The following is an 18215-nucleotide window of genomic DNA, read 5'->3' as shown; positions in this document are numbered from 1 at the left end:
CAGTCCGGGAAGATCCCACGTGCCGCGGAGCAGCTGGGCCCGTGAACCATGGCCGCTGGGCCTGCGCGTCCAGAGCCTGTGCTCCGCAATGGGAGAGGCCACAAACAATGAGAGGCTCGCGTACCGCAAAAAAAAAAAAAAAATTAAAAGTATGACAAGGACCTGAACTCAGGCAAAGCCCTGGAAATAACATAGGGGAATAATTAGAGAGAATTTTAGGAGATTAAAAAATCTAATCTCCTCCACCTACCAGTTACCCACACCCCCTTCCTCACTTTTCCCACCAACCTCATTTCTCCTTATGCAGTGCAAACATTTTATTCTAGCCAAACCAATCTGACTCCCGACCCCAACAAATCAGCTTGTTCCCCAATTCCTTATCCCTCCCAACAAAACCTAGCTCTTAAATTAAAAGCCACCCACCTATTTAGCTATTCAGCATCCTGTAGTCTGTCTGTAACAGAGACGGCAAATACAGACACTCACGCCATCACTACTTCTACATCCATGACAACAACACTGCTCAATGATCACAGGAGCCTTTCCCACTAAATCTACACACTGCCTCCAACTACTTCTTAACGCGGTCCTCCATGCAGCCATCATTATCAACCAAAGCTGGCCCATGAAATAAAACCTATTCGCCATACTACTCTACTATATTGATCTGTTTGCCTTGATATGTTCCTTCATGAATTTCATATATATTCATTTACACATACCCCTATTTTGTTCTGAAAAGGATTAATGAGACTTATAAGAATACATGAACTATAAAAAGTTAATAGATTTAAAATATTAGCAGAAGAATAAAGAAAACACCAAAAATGATGCCACGAAAAAAGCTGAAAAAATGTACAGCATAAAACCTGTATGCCTACTCTGGGGTAGGCTACAAATCTGGCTCTGGCTTTCTAACAGCCATCACAAAAAGAAAAACCCAGTCCACAGCCCAGGAGATAAAGAGAAAAGTACTTGGAAGAGGAACTATTCTTGGTACTTAGACCAAACAGTAATTTTTACAAAGCAAAGAGAACACTATAGAAAGAGCAAGACATACAAGATACACAACTACCAGTTTTCAAAGAGTTGGGATATTTCTGATAGTATCCATCAGGAGAACCTACAGTGTCTCACCAAAGTCCAATGCAGCAAAACTAATTTTACAAGGAGCAGACACAAGTTTTAGAACTCTCTGTGTCCCTTCACTTGGTCTCCTCCTTCATTGCCTCCCTAACTAAATATAAACTCTTTGAAGACTAGAACCATGTTGTGTAACTCTTATAAAGCTCACAGTGTTCTGTATCCTGCAAAATAGCAAGCATTCAGTATCAGTGAGAATTTACCGAGAGCAATTCAAGCCTATTCTGAAAAAATTCTCTAATCTAAACATAGGAATTCTCACTCATACTAAATAGGATAAAAATGATACTGAAGCCTCAAGAGATAATCTCTAAACCTTCTATACTATTACTGAATTGCAATTTAATTTATGATGTCTCAACAGCATTTTTTGTTTTGCATATCCCTGGCACAAGGCTTGCAGAAATGCCAAATCAGTATCACTAAATCTGATCAAATAAAATGGCAATCCCTATAAAATGAAAGACAATATTACTATCTTTCAAGAATGTAAGCAATAGCTCTTTACAAACCAGCTGACAAAGGCAGTTTCATTTTTTAAATGACTCTGCAAGTCCTGTAGCAGACAATGAATTATAATGCAGATATTCTCTACTCCTTTCCAAGAAACTGTAGTTTCTGTAAATGCCAAACTGCCAGAGAACTATACTTCCCAGCTCTTCCATACACACGTCCATTCATAAATACATACATACACACCACTATCAAACACTGATGTAAAGCTTATCTTTCCCTTTACAACCACTCCCTACCCCCTCTTCTTTACCTGGTCAAACTGGAAATGAATGAAGCCTAATAAATTTAGGTAAAGCGATTATGAGCAACACAAGTATTTAAAAACTTAAATTAGGGCTTCCCTGGTGGCGCAGTGGTTGGGAGTCCGCCTGCCGATGCGGGGGGCGCGGGTTCGTGCCCTGGTCTGGGAGGATCCCGCGTGCCGCGGAGCGGCTGGGCCCGTGGACCACGGCCGCTGGGCCTGTGCGTCCGGAGCCTGTGCTACGCGGCGGGAGGGGCCGCGGCAGTGGCAGGCCCGTATACCGCAAAAAAACACTTTAAATTACTACTCTTAAGCAGAGGCATTAGGACACATTAACAATCTCTGTATTTTATTAATGGAAATCGTTAATAAATAAAAAGTCTCATCCTACATTGGTTTAACTTTTTTAATACACTTAGTATTTCAGTTTGCAGAATGCTCCTCATTTGGTATTCCCTGTATGCAGGGGAACACCCTACCGTCCCGGGAGGGGATAGCTGTAATAAGTGAAAGAACATGGACAGGACTGCGGGGTCCACCAAATGGACCTCAGAAAATCTAATTCCTGTGCCTTTGTTTCTTCAACCATAAAATTGAGAAATGACAATCATCTCTATCTGATAAATTATTGAGAGGATAAAATGAGGTAAGATTTGTAAACTGCCTAGTAAATTGCATGTAAAATAGATCCTCAATAAGTGTCAGTTCTCTTGCTCTTTTCTTATAGGTAAGGAAACAGAAAGAGCTTAGCAGGTGACTGGTCCAAGGTCAATGCCTAATCAGTGTAATACGTATGCTAAAACTCTAACTTAAGGACTCTTGCCACTACATCACACAGCCTTAAAATAACAGAACCCAATACCTCATGTTCATCACTGTTGGGCACTAATTACATGAAAAGAAAAAAAACCCTAACAATTTGTACACCTATTAGATGCCAAGCACTATATTAACTTCTTTCCTCATGACTACCTACAAAGTAGGTGTATTTATCCCATTTTACTGAGAAATTAATTCATCCAAAGTCACAAGGCTAATAAGTGATAATGCAAAATTAATCCAGGTCTGTTTACTACTTTCCCCTACTATCCTGCCTCAAAAGCATACAAGTATTTAAAAATAACTGTCTATCAAAATTAAATTCTAAATGGCCTGGAAATTTTTTTTTTTTTTTTTTTTTTTTTTGCGGTATGCGGGCCTCTCACTGTTGTGGCCTCTCCCGTTGCGGAGCACAGGCTCCGGACGCGCAGGCTCAGTGGCCATGGCTCACGGGCCTAGCCACTCCGAGGCATGTGGGATCTTCCCGGACCGGGGCACGGACCCGTGTCCCCTGCATCGGCAGGCGGACTCTCAACCACTGCGCCACCAGGGAAGCCCGGCCTGGAAATTTTTATAGATCCTTCCAATTTATTAGTGGAAACTGTCCCTAGCGTCACCATCCTTTCTCCTTAAATTTGTTCTTGTTAGGCTAAAACAATTTACAGTAACCTCAGTGACAAATTTACATTTGTATAGCATATTACAGATTAGTATTATAAATTTTTTCATTCTTATTAGATGCAACAACAGAAGTTTTTCACATATTAGCTCACATCTCCTTTAATACTTTCAAGATTTCTGTGATGTAGAGATTATTACCATTTTACAGGTAAGGAAACAGAAGTTTGAAAAAGGTAAGTAACTTGCTTAGGTTATACAATTAGTAAGAGCAGGGCTCTACCTCGATCTCTCTAAGAGAAAAGCGCATATACTCTTGCATCCATCAATTCATTTAATCATTTGCGTTTGTCAATTTACTCATCAGGGCTGGGGGAAGGGATGTGTGTGGGGGAAGAACTTGTTTACCAAAAATGTAACAGAAAATAAAGGCCAAACCTTGATAAAACAATAAAAACAGGAAAAATCAGAAAGGTTGTCCCAGATCTCTTCACTCCCTGCAAGGTTGCCAGGTGACTGCCAATAAATGTTTACAGGGCAGTTTCAACTATTCCAGAGCACAGAGGAAAAAATGAGAATTTCCCAATTCATTCTTAGAGGCTAGCTTAATCTTGACACCAAACACTCAAGAATAGTAAACTAAAAGTGAGACATAAATATTATGTTTATCCTTTGTGATTACAGAGGCAAATGTCTTAATAGATTTAAGTGAAAAACAAAGAAATATGTGTAGTATGATCTCTTTTATAGAAGAAAAAATCACTGAATACACATGTATGTACTAAGTATGGCATACAGGTGTATTCAGTGTGTATTTGTACATATACACATAAACGCAAAGATACAGGTTTGGAAATATAAACCCCAAACTGTTAACAAGGTTACCTGGGACAGAATTGGTGTCTGGGGTGCAAGAAGGGAAGGGGACAAATAGTGAAGTGAGATTTTTTTACTTTTACTCTATATATTCCTGTGTTATTTGTATTTTTATGATTAACATGTATATTTGACAATTAAAATACACAAATGAAAAGTACGGCCTAATAGCCATTTGATGTATCTCCTCTACTTGTTATAGTGAAAACTAATTCTTTTATTCACTCATTGGGCATTCATTTATCTAACAAACACTTAGGGTACAATCCTACATGTGGACACTGAGCTAAGTAAGCACTGGGGCCAGCCACCAGGTACTTAGAGCCTGTTTTTAATCCCAGGATGGAACATGTATTTCCTTCCATAAGACAGTGTTGTTTTAAGTCAAGTTCTAATTTTTATCATTTATTATTTTTTAGGTCATATGCCAGGGATAAGAAATATTTTCTTATTTGCCTTTATTCTAAGAAAGAGTACTGGATATTTTTTATTGAATTTTTTTTTTGCAATTAAAAAAATGCATTTGTATTCATTCATTCAACAAAGGTTAGAGTACCTCTTATGACATGTTTGAGCACAATGGCAGACACTGGATATGCAAAGATGAATAAATAACATGTGGCCTCTACTTACCCTCTAGGGAGCTGAGAATTTCACAAACCTGCTATGTCTGATACAGAGTAAGTAGCACATAAAAACTGAAATATATACCTTAGTAATCCTGCACTTCAATATGAATCTGGCAAATGCCCTGTTCAAAAATAAAAGTTAATTTGTGTAACCCAGAAATATCTTAATGTTTATGAAAACTGTGAAATTATTCAATTACTCTAAGGTTAAAGGGTATAAATTAGTGGGAAAATAGAGAACATGGAAGCTCCAGGGGAACAGACAGTGCGATGGCTCAGTGAACAGTGGGTTCTAGGATTAGCTATGCCAGTAAAAAGCTGTTACTAGGTTTGTTACCCAAAGAAAATATGGAAATCATATCTACCTTATTAGGACAGGAGAAATCAAAGAATTTATTCGAAAAAGTATAACAAAACCTGGAAAACATGAGGCAGTGTGGCCACAACACCTGCTTTTTGTTGTTTGGTCTCATTTATTTTATTTTCCCCCTACTCTGTCAATGATTAGCCAAGCAAATCTGCAAACACAATTTAACTTCTGTATGCCTCATAAAGTGGCAAGAATGCAGGAAGCAGAATCAGAAGACCTGAGTTGACATTCAGACCCTGACTCTTATTAACTCCACAAGGTTAAAAAATGAGCAAATTACTTAACCTCTTTGAACCTTAGCTTCCTAGCATTAAAATAGAGATAAATATTTTACAGTGTTATTTCAAAGACTAGATGAGAAAATACGTGTGAAAACATAAACTCAGAAACTACGAATTTGGTTCAAGATGGCAGAGTAGAAGGACGTGCTCTCACTCCCTCTTGCGAGAGCACTGGAATCACAACTAACTGCTGAACAATCATCAACAGGAAGACACTGGAACTCACCGAAAAAGATACCCCACATCCAAAGACAAAGGAGAAGCTGCAATAAGACAGTAGGAGAGGCGCAATCACAATAAAATCAAATCCCATAACTGCTGGATGGGTGACTCACAGACTGGAGAACACTTATACCACAGAAGTCTACCCACTGGAGTGAAGGTTCTGAGCCCCACATCAGGCTTCCCAACCTGGGGGTCCGGAAACGGGAGGAAGAATTCCTAGAGAATCAGACTTTGAAGGCTAGTGGGATTTGATTGTAGGACTTAGACAGGACTGGGGGAAACAGACTCCACTCTTGGAGGACACACACAAAGTAGTGTGTGCATCAGGACCCAGGGGAAGAAGCAGTGACCCCAAGGAAGACTGAACCAGACCTACCTGCTAATGTTGAAGGGTCTCCTGCAGAGGCGGGGGGTGGCTGTGGGTCACTGTGGGGACAAGGACACTGGCAGCAGAAGTTCTGGGAAGTACTCCTTGGCGTGAGCCCTCCCACAGTCTACCATTAGCCCTACCAAAGAGCCCAGATAGGCTCCAGTGTTGGGTCACCTCAGGCCAAACAACCAACAGGAGGGAACCCAACCCCACCCATCAGCAGACAAGCGGATTAAAGTTTTACTGAGCTCTGCACACCAGAGCAACACCCAGCTCTACGCACCACCAGTCCCTCTCATCAGGAAACTTGCACAAGTCTCTTAGATAGCCTCATCCACCAGGAAACTTGCATAAGCCTCTTAGATAGCCTCATCCACCAGAGGGCAGACAGCAGAAACAAAAACAACTACAATCCTGCAGCCTAAATCCTGCAGCCTGTGAAACAAAAACCACATTCACAGAAAAATAGACAAGATGAAAAGGCAGAGGGCTATGTACCAGATGAAGGAACATGATAAAACCCCAGGAAAACAACTAAATGAAGTGGAGATGGGCAACCTTCCAGAAAAAGAATTCAGAATAATGATAGTGAGATGATCCAGGACCTTGGAAAAAAGAATGGAGGCAAAGATCCAGAAGATGCAAGAAATGTTTAACAAAGACCTAGAAGAATTAAAGAACAAACAGAGATGAACAATACAATAACTGAAATGAAAACTACACTAGAAGGAATGAAAAGCAGAATAACTGAGGCAGAAAAACGGATAAGTGACCTGGAAGACAGAATGGTGGAATTCACTGCTGTGGAACAGAATAAAGAAAAAAGAATGAAAAGAAATGAAGACAGCCTAAGAGACCTCTGGGACAACATTAAATGCAACAACATTCGCATTATAGGGGTCCCAAAAGGAGAAGAGAGAGAGAAAGGACCCAAGAAAATATTTGAAGAGATTATAGTAGAAAACTTCCCTAACATGGGAAAGGAAATAGCCGCCCAAGTCCAGGAAGCGCAGAGAGTCCCATATAGGATAAACCCAAGGAGAAACACGCCGAGACATATAGTAATCAAATTAGCAAAAATTAAAGACAAAAAAAATTATTGAAAGCAGCAAGGGAAAAATGACAACAAACAAGGGAACTCCCATAAGGTTAACAGCTGATTTCTCAGCAGAAACTCTAGGAGCCAGAAGGGAGTGGCATGACATATTTAACATGATGAAAGGGAAGAATCGACAACCAAGATTACTCTACCTGGCAAGGATCTCATTCAGATTTGATGGAGAAATCAAAAGCTTTACAGACAAGCAAAAGCTAAGAGAATTCAGCACCACCAAACCAGCTCTATCACAAATGCTAAAGGAACTTTTCTAAGTGGGAAACACAAGAGAAGAAAAGGACCTACAAACACAAACCCAAAACAATTAAGAAAATGGTAATAGGAACTTACATATCGATAATTACCGTAAACGTGAATGGATTAAATGCTCCAACCAAAAGACACAGGCTCATTGAATGGAGACCCATATAAAAACAAGACCAATATATATGCTATCTACAAGAGACCCACTTCAGACCTAGGGACACATACAGACTGAAAGTGAGGAGATGGAAAAAGATATTCCATGCAAATGGAAATCAAAAGAAAGCTGGAGCAGCAATACTCATATCAGATAAAATAGACTTTAAAATAAAGAATGTTACAGGAGACAAGGAAGGACAATACATAATGATCAAGGGATCAAACCAAGAAGAAGATATAACAATTATAAATATATATGCACTCAACATAGGAGCACTTCAATACATAAGGCAACTGCTAACAGCTATAAAAAAGGAAATCGACAGAAACATGATAATAGTGGGGGACTTTAACACCTCACTTACACCAAAGGACAGATCATCCAAACAGAAAATTAATAAGGAAACACAAGCTTTAAATGACACAAGAGACCAAACAGATTTAATTGATATTTATAGGACATTCCATCCAAAAACAGCAGATTGCACTTTCTTCTCAAGTGCACGTGGAACATTCTCCAGGATAGATCACATCTTGGGTCACAAATCAAGCCTCAGTAAATCTAAGAAAACTGAAATCATATGAAGTATCTTTTCTGACCACAACACTATGAGATTAGAAATCAATTACAGGAAAAAAAATATAAATTCACAAACACATGGAGGCTAAACAATATGTTACTAAATAACCAAGAGATCACTGAAGAAATCAAAGAGGAAATCAGAAAATACCTAGAGACAAATGACAATGAAAACACAATGATCCAAAACCTATGTGATGCAGCAAAAGGAGTTCTAAGAGGGAAGTTTATAGCAATACAATCCTATCTTAAGAAACAACAAAAATCTCAAACAAACAATCTAACCTTACACCTAAAGGAACCAGAGAAAGAAGAACAAACAAAACCCAAAGTTAGTAGAAGGAAAGAAATCATAAATATCAGAGCAGAAATAAATGAAATAGAAACAAAGAAAACAATAGCAAAGATCAATAAAACTAAAAGCTGGTTCTTTGAGAAGATAAACAAAATTGATAAACCTTTAGCCAGACTCATCAAGAAAAAGAGGGAGAGGACTCAAATCAATAGAAATGAAAAAGGAGAAGTTACAACAGACACCACAGAAATATAAATCATTGTAAGAGACTACTACAAACAACTCTATGCCAATAAAATGGACAACCTGGAAGAAATGGACAAATTCTTAGAAAGGTATAACCTTCCAAGACTGAACCAGGAAGAAACAGAAAATATGAACAGACCAATCACAAGTAATGAAATTGAAACTGTGATTAAAAATCTTCCAACAAACAAAAGTCCAGGATCAGATGGCTTCACAGGTGAATTCTATCAAACATTTAGAGAAGAGCTAACACCCATCCTTCTCAAACTCTTCCAAAACATTGCAGAGGAAGGAACACTCCCAAACTCATTCTATGAGGCCACCATCACCCTGACACCAAAACCAGACAAAGATACTACAAAAAAAGAAAAGTACAGACCAATATCACTGATGAATATAGATGCAACAATCGTCAACAAAACACTAGCAAACAGAATCCAACAACACATTAAAAGGATCATACACCATGATCAAGTGGGATTTATCTCAGGGATGCAAGGATTCTTCAATATACACAAATCAATCAATGTGATACACCATATTAACAAACTGAAGAATAAAAACCATCTGATCATCTCAATAGATGCATAAAAAGCTTTTGACGAAATTCAACACCCATTTATGATAAAAACTCTCCAGAAAGTGGGCAAAGAGGGAACCTACCTCAAAATAATAAAGGCCATATATGACAAACCCACAGCAAACATCATTCTCAATGGTGAAAAACTGAAAGCATTTCCTCTAAGATCAGGAACAAGACAAGGATGTCCACTCTCACATTTTTTTTTTTTTTTTTGCGGTACGTGGGCCTCTCACTGTTGTGGCCTCTCCCGTTGCGGAGCACAGGCTCTGGATGCGCAGGCTCAGCGGCCATGGCTCACAGGCCCAGCCGCTCCGCGGCATGTGGGATCTTCCCAGACCGGGGCACAAACCCGTGTCCCCTGCATCGGCAGGCAGACTCTCAACCACTGTGCCACCAGGGAAGCCCCTCACCAGTATTATTCAACATAGTTTTGGAAGTCCTAGCCAGGGCAATCAGAGAAGAAAAACAAATAAAAGGAATACAAATTGGAAAAGAAGAAGTAAAACTATCACTGTTTGCAGATGATATGATACTATACATAGAGAATCCTCAGAGGCCACCAGAAAACTTCTAGAGCTAATCAATGAATTTGGTAAAGTTGCAGGATACAAAATTAATGTACAGAAATCTCTTGCATTCCTATACACTAATGATGAAAAATCTGAAAGAGAAATTAAGGAAACACTCCCATTTACCATTGCAACAAAAAGAATAAAATACCTAGGAATAAACCTACCTAGGGAGACAGAAGACCTGTATGCAGAAAACTATAAGACACTGATGAAAGAAATTAAAGATGATACCAACAGATGGAGAGATATACCATGTTCTTGGATTGGAAGAATCAATATTGTGAAAATGACTCTACTACCCAAAGCAATCTACAGATTCAATGCAATCCCTACCAAATTACCAATGGCATTTTTTACAGAACTAGAATGAAAAATCTTAAAACTTGTATAGAGACACAAAAGACCCTGAATAGCCAAAGCGGTCTTGAGGGAACAAAACGGATCTGGAGGAACCAGACTCCTTGACTTCAGATTATACTACAAAGCTACAGTAATCATGACAATACGGTACTGGCACAAAAACAGAAATATAGATCAATGGAACAGGATAGAAAGCCCAGAGATAAACCCATGCACCTATGGTCCACTAATCTATGACAAAGGAGGCAAAAATATACAATGGAGAAAAGACAGTCTCTTCAATAAGTGGTGCTGGGGAAACTGGACAGCTACATGTAAAAGAATGAAATTAGAACACTCCCTAACACCATACACCAAAATAAACTCAAAATGGATTAGAGACCTAAATCTAAGACCAGACACTATAAAACTCTTAGAGGAAAACATAGGAAGAACACTCTTTGACATAAATCACAGCAAGATCTTTTTTGATCCACCTCCTAGAGTAATGGAAATAAAAACAAAAGTAAACAAATGGGACCTAATGAAACTTCAAAGCTTTTGCACAGCAAAGGAAACTACAAACAAGACGAAAAGACAACCCCCAGAATGGGAGAAAATATTTGCAAACGAATCAATGGACAAAGGATTAATCTCCAAAATATATAAACAGCTTATGCAGCTCAAAATTTAAAAAACCCAATCCAAAAGTGGGCAGAAGACCTAAATAGACATTTCTCCAAAGAAGACATACAGATGGCCAACAGGCACATGAAAAGCTGCTCAACATCACTAATTATTAGAGAAATGTAAATCAAAACTACAATGAGGTATCACCTCACATCAGTTAGAATGGGAATCATCAGAAAATCTACAAACAACAAATGCTGGAGAGGGTGTGGAGAAAAGGGAACCCTCTTGCACTGTTGGTGGGAATGGAAATTGATACAGCCACTATGGAGAACAGTATGGAGGTTCCTTAGAAAGCTAAAAATAAAATGACCATATGACCCAGCAACCCCACTACTGAGCATATACCCAGAGAAAACCATAATTCAAAAAGACACATGCACCCCAATGTTCACTGAAGCACTATTTACAATAGCCAGGTCATTAAAAAAAAAAAGAAACTACTATAAATTAAACAGACATTTTTCCAAACAAGATATATAAATCGCCAATAAGAACATAAAGATGCTCAACATCATTAGCCATTCGGGAAATGCAAATGAAAACCACAAGATACCACCTCACACCCACTAGAATGGCTATCATCAAAAAGACAACTTTGACATGTGTTGGAGAAAATGCAACCCTCATACTTTGATGGTGGGAATGTAAAATGATGCAGCAGCTATGGAAAATAGTTTGGCAGTTCCTCAAACAGTTAGTTACCTTGTGATCCAGCAATTCCATAGCTAATTATATACCCAAGGAAACTGAAAACACATGTCCACACAAAAACTTGTAAATGAGTGGTCATAGCATTATTACTCATACTAGCCAAAAAAGTGGAAACAACTGAAACGTCCATCAACTGATGAATGGATAAACAAAATATGGCGTATCTATACAGTAGAATATTATTCAGCCATAAGAAGGAAGTATCTTGATACATGCATAATATGCATGAAACCTGAAAACATTACGCTCAGTGAAAGACACAAAAGGCCACATATTGTGTGATTCCATTCATATGAAATGTCCACAATAGGCAAATCCATAGAGACAGCAAGTAGACTGGTGGCTGCCAAGTGAGATGAAGGGGAATGGGAGTGGCAGCTAATGGGTACGAGGGTTTCCCTTCAGGATGTTCAAAACGTTCCTTGAATTAGTGATGAGGTTTGCACTACCTTGTGAATACACTAAAACCACTAAATTGTACATGTTAAAAAAGTGAATTCCACAGTATATGAGTTATATTTTAATAAAACTATTCTAGAAATTTAAGTTTCTGCTACTTTATTTATTTTTGACCATGCTGGGTCTTCGTTGCTGCGCGCTGGCTTTCTCTAGTTGCGGCAAGCGGGGGCCGCTCTTCATTGCGGTGCGTGGGCTTCTCATTGCAGTGGCTTCTCTTGTTGCCGACCATGGGCTCCAGGTGCTCGGGCTCCAGTAGTTGTGGCATGCGAGCTCAGTAGTTGTGGCTTGCAGGCTCTAGAGCGCAGGCTCAGTAGTTTTGGCACACGGGCTTAGTTGCTCCATGGCACGTGGGATCTTCCCAGACCAGGGCTCGAACCCGTGTCCCCTGCATTGGCAGGCAGATTCTTAACCACTACACCACCAGGGAAGTCCCTCTGCTACTTTTTAATAGTTAATATCCTACTTTTTTCAGGAGGCTGTTCCTGCTGCTTGTAACAGCTACGAAAGCTCTTTGAAGTTAGATGTTACACAGATGAATGGTATTTTTAGTAAAGTGAAACTACTAATTATGCCAGAGAAACTTTCTGCAGATCAGATTAATTTGGTATTATTTTATTTCTTCAAAAGAAAAGTCCTTATTAATATCGTTTGTTTTTAGGGAGTAGAGAGAGGTTCAAGGAGTCTTTATAGAGTACATTTTTAAAAAAGGCTAAAATATAGTATTTTGTTTTTAAATTAGTGGACATTTAGTTTTCAGACATGCCCATCAATCAACTAAAACACAAGTAGATGGAACTTTGCAACCTCTACCTCTTTCCGTGTTCTGCATTCTGCTGTCAGATTCTAGGTCCATCACCAGTTCCTTCCAATTATTATTCACAGGAGTTAAAATGCTTGGTAAACTTTTAAGTGCAATCAATTCATTCCCTAATGCTAGGGAATTTACAGAGTAGGCCCAATTTTTAAGGTTAAATTTAGTCTAGATTGTTTGAATAAATATACAACAAAATGATTTCCTCGAATTTGGAATACAAAAACAATCTACAGAGTTGTGTAATGCTTTCTAAGTCCTTTGGGAATTTTTTCCTGAATTTGGTCATGGGGTAAAGACAGTCAGTCACTAACTTTTGTCCACACAAAGTATTATGTATAAAAGCTTCCTGGTTCGAGAACAAAGAAGTACTTTATTGCTCAAAGCAGAAGGCAGATATTTTCCTTCCCTTTAGTATTGTTATACTAAAATAGCATACCAATGAAACCAGCTAGGTAACAGCATGACCCCAGGTATGTAAACAAAGATAAATTGTTCTTTATTTTGTATTCTTCCTTGGGGGGAAGAAAAAGTTTCTCACATCTAAACAAATAAGGTTCATCAAGCCAGAGTAAAAACTACGGGTTACTACTTCCCAATATGGGGGTATTTTGAGTGGTGATCTTAATATGAGAGTCTGCCAACCTATGCTAGCATGCATGGTGGGTATACTTGGCACAGACAAAATGCGAAGAAAGAGGCGACCTGTCAAACAGCTGTATCGAGTTACTCCCTCAACGGCGCTTCCAACTTCTTGGGTGATGTCTGTGTAAGAGAGAAAGATGTCAAAGCACCAAGAAGAGAACCACGGCGGCAGTCGCAGCAGCAACCAGGACCAAACGGTGCATCCCAGGGTGAAATGCCACAGGAACCCTCAAGAGCCGGCCAGACTGCGGTTCCTTTCCAATATGAGTCTACCTCACATACAAAAATAAATACACAGCCAGATAACCCTGCCAACCCGCTCTCCCTTCCCGTTGTGACTCCTCCAAAGGCTGGAGGGGGGTTAACAGCCCGCAGGCCCGGGAGAAGCCAAGCCCCACACCCCGAGGGAGGCGTCCAGGAGCCTCGGTGCAGCCCGGGGGCCTCGGGCGGGCGTCCCCCACCCGCCGGCCAGGGCTGGTCACCGGCCACACAAAGGAGCAAGCCGCGGGCGCTGGACACGGGGGCTCGCCCGGGAGCCGGGCGCCACATCTGATCCCCGCACGCCGGGTTGACAAGACCCGCCGTTAAATAAGGACTAACGCCCATACCTGTTGCACGATTCGGGTCCCTTTCACCCAGAAATGAACAAGGGCGCTCAGAAGGGGAGACGCGCGGGCCGCCCGGGCTTTGCGGGCCGCGACCGCACCCGGCAGGCGGCGCGGAGGCAGGGGCCGCCCGCGGGGCTCCCACCTCTGGCGCTTGCTTTGTCTGCGGTGGCGGCGGGGGCTGCGGCGGGGCGCGTGCGCCCCTCCCTCAGTCGCGCGGCCCACGCTGGGGAAGAAAGCCGGGCTCGCCGCCGCCGCCCGCCCGCGCTCCCTGCCCGGCCGCTGGGCCTGCGCGCTCCTCCCGCCCGGGCCGCCCGGGCCGCGCGGCGGCCACACTCACCTGGCTGGCGCTGGCGCTGGCTGCCCGACGTTCCGGGGCGGTGGGGAGGACGCGGGGACGCGAGCAAGGCTCGAGCGGAGGCGGAGGGCGAGGCGGGAGGAAGGCGGACTGAGGGCGGAGCGGGCCCGGGAGGCGGTGGCGGCGGCAGCGGCTCCAGTCACTCGCGGCAAATCGCGTCCCGGCCCCTCTGTGCGTCAGGCAAGGGGCGGCGGCGCGGGAGGCTCGGCGACCTCCCGTCACCCTCGGCCCGACTCGCGTCCGTGCTGCCCCGCGCGCGCCCGGGTAGCAGCGGCGCAGCGACACCGCCCGCACGGGAAGGGGGCGGGGCTGGGAGTCCCACGGGGGCTGGGGATTGGGGGCTGGGCGAGGAGGGGGCTTCCGACGCCACCAGGCGGACCCCGCTCTCCTCACCACCCGCCGAGCTTCCAGCTCCCAAGCCCACAGGCAGCGTGGGATTATGGAAGAACTGGGCCTAGAGTCGGGGAGCCTGGACTTAAGGAAGGACACCCCTCCCCTTGACGCCTTGCCTGTCATTTGTTTTCTCTGTCCTCATACTGAAATATGTATGTTCGAGTATATGGTCTCCAAGATTTTCAAAATTCTAACGTTGTCATCCCGGGTTTGTTGGGATTCCTTTACACCCAAGTACCCACTGCCAGGAGATGCCAGGAGATGGATCTCCCACACAGAGACGTGTGATGTGTCTGAAGGATAAGGCAACTGCAGGGGAATGGGTTGTAGTGAGGAAGAGCTGGATTCAGGGCATTTGTTTTCCTTTGGGGATCTTTCCATTGGATAGCCCAAAATTTATCCACAAATGGCCCTCTGATAATGGCTACTTCCCCATCTTCACCAACACTAGTTATTTTTCTCCAAATGTAGTGACTTCAGAGTCCTTGTTCTTCCAATTTTCTTGCACAAATCGTTTTTATGTCATTTCCTGAATTCAGTTCAAAAGAGTCATCAGCTAATACACACAGGCTCAGGGCAGCATGTGTTCTCAATCTCAGGCCTTACTTATTACTCACTGTGCCACTCACTTCAGTATCACCTAATTTCTTTAGGGAAAAAAATTTACCATTCCAACAACTAGGCAACTAAGTTTCTCTCTGCTAAAGTTCTCTGATTGAAAATCCCAAGGATTAATACTTCCTCTTATTTCTATGACTGATAATGTCTCCACTACATCAGTCTCTGCCACCATTTAGGTCAAGCCTTGCTAATTTCACTTCTGCTTGTGTTCCAAAGGACTGCTAGGAATGCCCCAAAAACACAGAGCCTCCCTCTTCAAAGGCTTTCCACCTGGATAATCAGTTTCAAGCAGTTACCGTGATATCCAAGGCCATTTATGATCTGATCCACAGATCTCTTCAGCTTCAGCTTTAATTCCCACCACATCTCACATACAGTCTCTGTCTGTGCCTTTGTATATTTTCCTCCATCTGAAATTCATCCCTCATTTAACCGGGTGAACTTCCAGTCTCCTTCAAGATAATAAAGATAATGCATCTTTTCCTCCGTTGAATCTTCCCTGACATCCTGTCCTTTTTCCACCCTCATATCCTCACCCCACACACTTACACTGAATTATTCATTCTTTTCTGCTTTCATGTAAACTTTGATCTATTCTCTACGATAACCCCTAGCACTTTCTTTTTTCCCATTGCTTTGCTTGGTGGTCTTTTCTTACTAGACTGTGAGTTCCTTAAAAGGATGGAGATTTTTGTCTAGTTCATTTTTGGCTCTCAGACATAGCACAGTACTCAGCACTATGAAGGTTTTCTTTAAATATTTGTTCAAGTACTGATGTCACTATTCATTCCAACAAATAGATGTTGAACATCTACTCAACAAGAGGGAAATACACTGGAATCCACAGTCCCTGCCTTCCTTACTTAACCTTCCACAGTATTCTGTTCTTCCTTCCTTTACCATGTGGCATTCTCTGTTTATCATTTTAAACCCTCCCTATTACCACTCACATTCTTGGCTCGTTTTAATAAAGCAAGTTCATGCCAAACAATCTATTATAGTAATTCACCAAATATCCCTGCCCTTCCTCTTTCCATACCCTCTTGTTCCACAACAGTGTGGACCCAGTTATTAGATAAGGGGAACTGTTGCAACAGAAAACACATTAGACTATAAATGCAGAGAACAAAGTTTGGGTGCTGTATTTTCCAATAACTACTAAATGAACACAGCTCCATCACTTAAATTCACTAAGCCTCCCCTCTGGAGTTCCTTTGGCTCTATGATTAGGCTTCATTTCTAGTACTTTATTAATAAGGTAAACATATCCTTCTTTATATATGTATAAATTGAAGGGACAACCAGATCCTTGCAAAGTAGCTGTCCAGCATATGCTTGAACTCTTGAGTGATAGGGAACCACTCACTACCTCACAATAGTATTCATCTTTGAACAGCCCTGCTAGTCCCTACTTGGAACTGAAATGTGTCTTTTTGTAGATTTGGTAGGTAACAATGGTATTAGTAGAAAACACCACTGGAATTAAACTCCAAAGTGGTGTGGTCATATCGTAGCTCTGTAACTTCTAGCTGTATGACTTTGGACAAGCACAAAACAGCTCCAAGTTATGAGTTTGCTCAACTCTAAAAGGGGGAAATAATAACACCTTAAATCATTATCATTAGTATGAATACAATTGTATTAAAGTACCCAGTGAATCTGAATCTGGTACTCAGATGTATTGAATACAGAACAGCCCAATTCCCCTTCCATATACAGCCTTTAAACATCTGAAGTCAGCAACCAGAACATGTGCCTTCTCACACCAGCTTCCATACACAAGCCCCATTCATCTCCTCCATACACTTATCTAAACATACCCTAGTGCCTCTTACAATGTGGCATCTAGAACTGAGTCCAGTATTCCAGGTATACAGAGAAGAATAAAGAAATACAGTTTTCTACATTCTTATGACGTTTCAAAATTCAGCTTGATATCACATTCATATTTTTCTACCACCCCACACTGTTCATAAAACAAACAAAAACCCTTGAATCTTTCTTAGGACTTTAACACATACACACCTGTAAAACCATATCTCCTCCAACCTGTATTTGTGCAATTTGTTTTTGGAGACTGAGTGTGGATCTTTGCATGTTATTCGTCTTAAATATCACTTTGGAAGTTATGTACCAGAATCCCCTGCCAAATAGAAATCAATGTGAAATAAGAATAACATTTGAAAGACATTCAGGACTGGGGGGTGGGGAGAATCACAAAAGCACTTTAAGCAACTCGTTCTTAAATTCCTAAATTCTCCCCTACAACTTCCCTTAGGCTTTTTATTAAATGCCATACTTAAATGTCATCTGAATTTATGTAACGTCTCACATTCATTTTATTTTTATAATAAGTTAATATTTTATATGCATATGTTTCCCAAACATCATTCTCTGGAACTTCTGAAGAACTCACTGAGATAAGGTAGACCTGCACTGTTAATGCAGTCTTACTGAAGCTCAGCAGGGTCAAGTAACTTGCTGAACACTCACTCTGCACCAAAATAGGCTTCTTGGAGAAAATGCCCCACCCACACGCCCTGCTGAAGGGGGGGCCCCAGGCAGTACTCTTTTGTGCCTCTGTGGACTACTCCTGGGAGGGCACCTGACCTGTTAAAACAGCCAATTCACACCCATTCAAAAATGACCTGGGAAAAACACTCAATCCAAAAGAGCTGGTCCAAGGACTTCTCTAGT

At 41.5% G+C, this 18215-nt stretch overlaps 1 protein-coding gene across 4 annotated transcripts in view; it reads right to left on the bottom strand.

Annotated features, from left to right (window-relative positions):
- Nucleotides 1-14693, bottom strand: part of SESTD1 (SEC14 and spectrin domain containing 1) — a 135535-nt gene extending 120842 nt beyond the window's left edge. The window contains exons 1-2 of one of the 4 annotated variants that reach the window (XM_029225172.1): nt 14487-14693; nt 13602-13661 (exon numbers count right to left, since the gene is read on the bottom strand). The gene's annotated coding sequence lies outside the window, so the exon portion shown is untranslated. Of the gene's footprint in view, nt 1-13601; nt 13662-14149; nt 14280-14486 lie in introns of those variants that run through there. The other 3 variants (XM_029225173.1, XM_029225171.1, XM_029225174.1) reach the window with 3 other exon arrangements.
- Nucleotides 14694-18215: the final 3522 nt, after the last annotated feature.

Source organism: Monodon monoceros, unplaced genomic scaffold (assembly GCF_005190385.1).
Source record: "Monodon monoceros isolate NGI ecotype Baffin Bay Population unplaced genomic scaffold, NGI_Narwhal_1 Super_Scaffold_16, whole genome shotgun sequence".
NCBI classification, from domain to species: domain Eukaryota; kingdom Metazoa; phylum Chordata; class Mammalia; order Artiodactyla; family Monodontidae; genus Monodon; species Monodon monoceros.
The sequence above is the reverse complement of the archived record's forward strand: the minus strand, read 5'-3'. Positions and strand labels throughout refer to the sequence as shown.